At 36.3% G+C, this 7,022-nt stretch overlaps 1 long non-coding RNA gene across 1 annotated transcript; it reads left to right on the plus strand.

Annotated features, from left to right (window-relative positions):
• Positions 1-1,577: 1,577 nt before the first annotated feature.
• Positions 1,578-6,715, plus strand: LOC310728352. Its single transcript, XR_014534246.1, has 2 exons — positions 1,578-2,301; positions 2,349-6,715. It is a non-coding gene; the product is annotated as an uncharacterized lncRNA (long non-coding RNA).
• Positions 6,716-7,022: the final 307 nt, after the last annotated feature.

Consider the following 7,022-nt stretch of genomic DNA (forward strand, 5'->3'; position numbering starts at 1 on the left):
CCTTGTGCTCCAGAATATATGATTACATGCACATTATCAACTTGTGCTGTTAATATCATGAACAGCAGCTACGCTAATTCCTCTCCACTGCTTCTCTTTCTCTCCCCATCCCGAGGCATCCTGAGGTTTAGCCAGCTCCAGTCACGTCCCACCTCGTGAAGATTATGGACCTATGGATGATCATGGAGAAGTAGATGCCGAGTGTTTAAAGGCCCTGGCATGGAGAAGCTGATGCTGGATCTATGATGATCACAAATTGTTCTGTATTGTTGAAAGATTTATGACCAAACTCTTGATGTCACCCATATGAGGATGGGTTCCCCTTTGAGTCTGGTTCCTCTCAAGGTTTCTTCCTCATATCATCTAAGGGAGTTTTTCCTTGCCACTGTCGCCACGGCTTGCTCATCAGGGACAAACGCACACCATTCACCTTCACTGTTGTTTTCTGTAAAGCTGCTTTGAGACAATGTCTGTTGTGAAAAGCGCTATACAAATAAACTTGACTTGACTTGACTTGACTAATAATGCTGTTTAATTGGTTTTCATTTAATTCTGTGTTGTCGTTTAGCAGATTGCATGGCAAAAAAAAAGAAAGGCAAGGATTGTCGTTACACTGTCAGGAGACAATTAGTTTTGATCTCTTGGTTCTATTTCACATCTATCTGGTAAGCAAATTACTTTTCAGGCAACCCTTCACACCATCTCCTAGATGAATTTCAATTACCCTTTTTAGAATGCGGATTCACATCCCCAGAGTCTAAAACAAATAAGTTTAATATTTTGTTCTAGTGATGGCACCCTGAGAGACAAGTACTAGAATCAGGTGTTATGCAAGAGAAACATCTTAAATTTTGTGATAATATGATAAAACAATCAATTAATAATCTAGGCGAAAGTGTATATATGTATTTTTGTTTGTTTGTTTTTAAGATCAGAAATGGACTGAGGCTTGAATTCTGCTTAGTATGTCTTTTCTTTGATTATGCCTGTTAGACATTTAGTGAGAGATTGTGACTTAATGTAGATCAGTACTTATATTACTTATAAAAATCCTGGCAACTTTATTAAGAATATATGTACCCCTGTATAATCATGCAGTTATTCAATCAGCCTGGATTTCTTTCCTCTCAACAAAGAATGGGAATGTCATCTGGTCATTTTCCCAATGTCTGCTGTGTAGTTTTAGTAAGCTAGTGCCATTTGACATTAGATTACTGGTCTTGGCAGGTGGGAGTGCAATTTCTCTCAAGCTTCAATGCAGCATGTGTTCAGAGATGCTTATCTTCTCACCACTGTTGTATAGAGAGATCATTTGAATTACCATCCTATCAGCTTGGACCAGTCTTGCCATTCTTTTTTTATCTTTCTTGTACACAAGGAGATTTTGCCCACAGAGAGGCCACTCAGTAAATATTTTTTGACCATTTACTGTAAACACTAGAGACTAGAGAATAGAGAATAACAATACAACTAAACGGTGGCAGTTTCTAAAATATGCATCTGTCACAGACATCTTTTTGTTGCCTTTATTTGTCACATATACAATACAGCACAGTAAAATCTTTTTATATCTCAGCTTTTTTTTATTATCTGGGGTCAGAGCACAGGGTCAGCCATGATACAGCCCTCCTGGAGCACATAGGGTTAAGGGCCTTGCTCAAGGGCCCAAGAGTGGCAGCTTGGCAATACCCAGGCTTGAACCCCTGACCTTCTAATCGATAACCCAGTACCTTAACCACTGAGCTTCCACTCCCCCAGCTATGCCATGATCAAAGTTTCTGAGATCACACTATTTTCTCCAATTCCGATGTCTGGTGGGAACATTAACTGAAGCTTTTGCATGTTGTTTTGGATCATGCTGCAGATAAGCTGTTTGGATAATTTTCTGGAAAGTGCAGTAATATAGTAATATAGTAAAATAAGGTATATGATTAAAACATGACAACGCCATAGTAAAGGAATAGGTTAAATAGGTCTATATTTATTAAGCATGCTAGTAATACCCAGTAATCTATAAAAAAGTTACAAGTATGAAATTGTGTTTCTCCACAGACAAATGTTTAACATTAGCAGACATAATTGTATCCTCAAGCTGAACAGTTTTTGCAGTATATCACACAGCATGTTTTCATTAATTGGCTTATAGAATGACCTTTACAAAATAAGTATGCAAAGATAAGAGGGAAATGTTTTAACTTTGGCCATAGAGCTGGTTCTTAAGATAATTTTATTTATTTGTATATATTTTGAATATATTAATAAATGTATTGTTAGCTTTCAGACTTTATTTTGATAATAAAAGTAGCTGATGAAAATATTTGCTTGAATTTTCATCAGCAAATCTTGAGAGGTTTTGTTGAATGATAATTGATACTGATAAACACATTTTACTGCTTGCATGGAGAGACTCAGTATTTTAAGCTCATTTTCAGGTTGTATAGCAAAATACATGTGTTCTGATTTTACTTGATTTGAACTTCAGGTCATCCCTGGGACTGAAAACTGTCTCTCATACATAAATAATCCTTATCAGTTAATTGCAAATATCCTGCTCCCATTCATTCATTAAGCCCCACGTTTACTCATTGCTATGTAATTTACATTGTAGGAAGCCTCTGTTCAAAATCTTTAGAGACAGGAACAGCTTTGAAACCCTTTGGTATTGATAATCTGCTATTTATTTTGTAATTTTCACACCCATGTGTTTAAAATCTAAAGAGACAGAAAAGACTTTACAAATCTCTTTGATTAAAAATGTTACATACTAATCCAACAAGTGTTTAGCAACCTGACTCACAGTAGTATATTTTAGCACAGCTGTGATCAGTGCTATCGAGTCTGCACATTTCTAGATACTAATAATGTAGAATCAGGGACTGATTAAAAAAGTATTAAATAAGGGAATGTTCATGAATGAAGGCGTATGTACTTACCAAAAAAAAAAAAATTTAATATGTAGGTTTGCATTTATTAAATAAATCAACATAAACTTAATCAATATTTCTGAACCCATTTATTAAAGTTTAGAGCTATTAATGGTTAATTTGACCATCTTTAATCTAAAGAGTCACAAGCACTTCAAGCTGTGATGAGAAGAGTGAATGAAAAGGCTAGGCTTCCTAAAATCTATCATTAGCATTAACTGGGCAACATCGTTGCCTGAAACAGCCTTCCAATCAGTTCTCAGGACTCAGAGACAGTCTCAGGGTTCATGTCGGGGCTGAAAAAATATTTATTTATTTAAGTCTTCTATCAGTAGATTTTTCCTAGGTAAAGGAGCAGATCTGGAGGCATCATGGATAAAGAGTGTTCGATGAACTGGGATATTTGTATGCTGTCATCCCTCACTCTCACACATTCACTCGGGTTTGTTGACGGTGGTGTGGTGGGTCGTCTCTTATCCCAGAGATCCCTTGTGCCTGTGTTACCTTCTGGCTCTCCCTTTTAGTTATGCTGCCATAGCGAGTCTTGCTGGAGTTCCAACTGCACAGTGTCCTTAACTTTCATACAACAATAAGGATACTTAATAATCCATGTCCTTCTTTCCCTGTCACCCCCCCCCCCCTCTCTCTCTCTCGTTAATCATGCTCCTGAGGTTCCAGTGACCACTGTTCCTGCCCCTCTCCCCTCCTCGGATCTGCCCACTTCATCCTGGTCTGCCTCTGGATGGTGTGCTCTTCGTTTGGAGACCACTCTGTGCAACTGGGAATGGTTTCTTATTAAAGCCCTGGGGATCTATGAAATTCCAGAAGTAAGAACTGGAGCTTTGAGGATGGAGTTGGACTGTAGATAATGTCAACAGTCTGCTACATTGACTCAGGACTCCAATTTGCTTCTGATCACATCACTGCCCACCTCAACATTGTTTATCTGTATTAAATGGACATTCGGGACATTCCAGATGCCTGGTTCCTCTTAAGGTTTCTTCCTTATGCTATCTTGGGGAGTTTTTTCTTGCTGCAGTCGCCACCGGCTCGCTCATCAGGGACAAACTTACACTTATGAAGAACATCTTATTCATTTTCATCACCACATCTGTGTAAAGCTGCTTTGAGACAATGTTCATTGTTAAAAGCGCTATACAACTAAAAAATTATTGAATTGAATCGTCTCACATGATGAGTGAGTGAAATATTTTTTCCTTATTACAGTGGCTCGTATTTATATATGTAAATAGTTCATGTAATAATGTAGTGAATTATGTATGATATGACTTGACAGTTGCAATTAAATTTAGTCAAGGGATTCTTTAGAAATACTGAGACAATGTGAGGGAGCAATCAATCATACATTTGGACATAATGTCGGGAGTGCATCTCTATCAGCAGACATCAGAGTTAAATTATTACAATGTGACAATCTGCACCAGTGTCATTCTGTCTGAGTACCACACTAGGTGTTTGAGGCATGTAAGGACAATGGTGTCGTAATTAGGAGTGCATGAATGTGTTTCTTCTTTGACAAGGAAATCTCTAAGGAAATTTTATGTGCTTGTTAGAGATGATTGTGTTGCTGTACCACTTACAAAAAAAAAAAAAGAAAAAGAAAGGAACAATATGCACTAAAAAGGCTATACTTTCCATTTAATACAAATCAATTTAATTGTATTTATTTTGAGCTTTTAATAATTGATATTGTAACAAGTAGCTATAATTATTTCAAATGAAATAGTAGACTTTAAATAAAATTTTTACAAATTTATATATGTAAAAAAAAAAAAAAAAACATGTATATGCAAAATAGCATAGACAAATGTTTTCCTTCATATAAACCTATTATATCTGCAAATATAATAACTACATATAATAATTTAAAGGTTTAATTTAAATTATCTAGGGCACAGAGGACATATACTGACTTCCTGTCCAAGTCCACTTCATCTTTTTCCCTCAGGCACATCCATTACAGTGAAAATTAGCAGTTTTAGTTTTGTTCATGCATGACATTAATTCAACCCTGTTACCTGAAGACATTCACCCCTATGCAACATTTTGATTCCTAGAGGATTAAAAATTATAGTATAATAAAACCTAAAAAATGTGCAGTTGACTTAGAAACAATGATTATTAGTGCTATAAAACTTTGGAGAAAACAACCATATTTTTTCTGATGAAAGAAGTTGGAAGGACAGATTGTGACCTAACCTCAATAAACTTAACATTAAAGTACTAACCAAGTAATGTCACAAGTCAGATGCCTTGTTATAATCAGAATGTCTTTGTCAGAACTTTTTGTCATTTAAATTGGCCAAGAACAGTCTATTTGGTACAAGACTATTATTTTTGAAAAATGTGCCAAGATGCCCACAACATACCTTGATTTCTTGCAAACTAAATGTAACCAATTTTCAAGCTTTAAACATGCCTGAAAAAGTGTCAACCTTGGAAAGTTTGACAACATTCTTTCATCTTAGTCAGTATATAAGGGCTGGTGCTACAGTAGTTATAGTAATTGATTTCCCTATGGACATGATGGAAACCAGTGCAGATAAACAATATGACTGATATGTGTGGCCAGCTAAGTGTACAAATATATTGTATATACCAGGTATTTTGTGAATATAGTGTTATTCTGAGACTAGTGTGTAAGTTCCAAAGAAAGGTTTTATTTTCATAAATGTCTTGAGGGCGTTCTCTACCTCACAAGGATCAGTTGGATTTATTTTTGTCAATATGAGTGTATCATGGGAGAGAAGCTGATCATAGACTAGCGTTTCTTCCTATTGACACTTGATACTTCTGGGCCATGGCCTTGTCAAAGAAGTGTCTGCTGGCTTCCTGCCATCTGTTTGACTGACAGCCTGAATTTTCTGCCTGATGAGTTAACCCTAAAGATCACAGCAATCCTTCTGTCACAGTCTTATCCATACTTAACAGCCTGGTTACAAAGCAACTTTAATCTACACTGAGCCTTCATATACCTTAAAACATAAAGATAAAGAGCATCAATCTTCAGCAATAGGTGACCAGAGGTCAGCATGTTTTATGAGTCTTAAATGTTGCTCATATTGTATCTCCATGACATTTTCATAAAACCTGACTTTAATAAACTCCACACCATCCTCATACCCTGCATTATAAGTCCATATGACAGTAAGCTTTTTTAAATAAAAAAATTGGAAAATTTAATTTGTTTTACAATAATGCCTAACATTTAAAAATGCAGCAGAAACCCAGATAGAAATACTATATTCTAATGGATAACCCAAAAAAGTTTTACTTGTGCAATAACAAGAATGTTCAATGAACTTCAATTAAAATCCTTTGCTCGGTGCATTCAAGATCACTGAAAGAGTGTATCTGTATACCTATTGGAATTTTTTATCAAAATCTTCAAGCAGGATCTTCTGGTAATATTTCCTAAAAACTTAATTAAAACAACAGCAATCTCAAATTGAGCAGCAGGCAGATCTCATAAACCAATGGTTTAATATGGGCAAAATGAACATGTTCTCAGTTTGTCTAGTGTAAATATGGGACTGTATGGCTTGTTGAAGCTGCTTAGATGAGTTATGACAGGAGGTTGAGTCATGGTGGCAGCAGTGGCAGCTTCCCAGGGTATGAGAACACGGGTGCTATGGTGTAAAACGACCCCCTACCCCCTGACATCTCTTCCTGTTTTTGTAAGCACGTGGGGCAACATATTCAGCACTGACTCAAAGCCATGTCAAGTCTCCATACAAAGACACACACACATAAATAAAAAAATAAATAAACATATATGTCAGTGGCGGGTGGTCAGGGATAGGAAAGCCTTCTCTGCTGGCCTAAACACTATCAGAAGCACTGACAAACATTTACAACAGAAATTCTAATATTTGTTCTATGAAACTGTATTAATTTATTCCCAACAGTTTATTCTTTTAATTTCCTAGTGTTTCTCTATCAGATTTCAGCCTCTATGTGCTCCATGTCAATCTGCCCAGGGCCTTTGAGGTTTGTACTGCTGGCCTTTTTTTTACCTGAGTCTCTATTAGAAACAGGTCTTTTTCTTTAACCAATCAGATTTCAAATTCGCCTCAC

This window comes from Silurus aristotelis, assembly GCF_946808225.1.
Source record: "Silurus aristotelis genome assembly, chromosome: 7".
NCBI classification, from domain to species: domain Eukaryota; kingdom Metazoa; phylum Chordata; class Actinopteri; order Siluriformes; family Siluridae; genus Silurus; species Silurus aristotelis.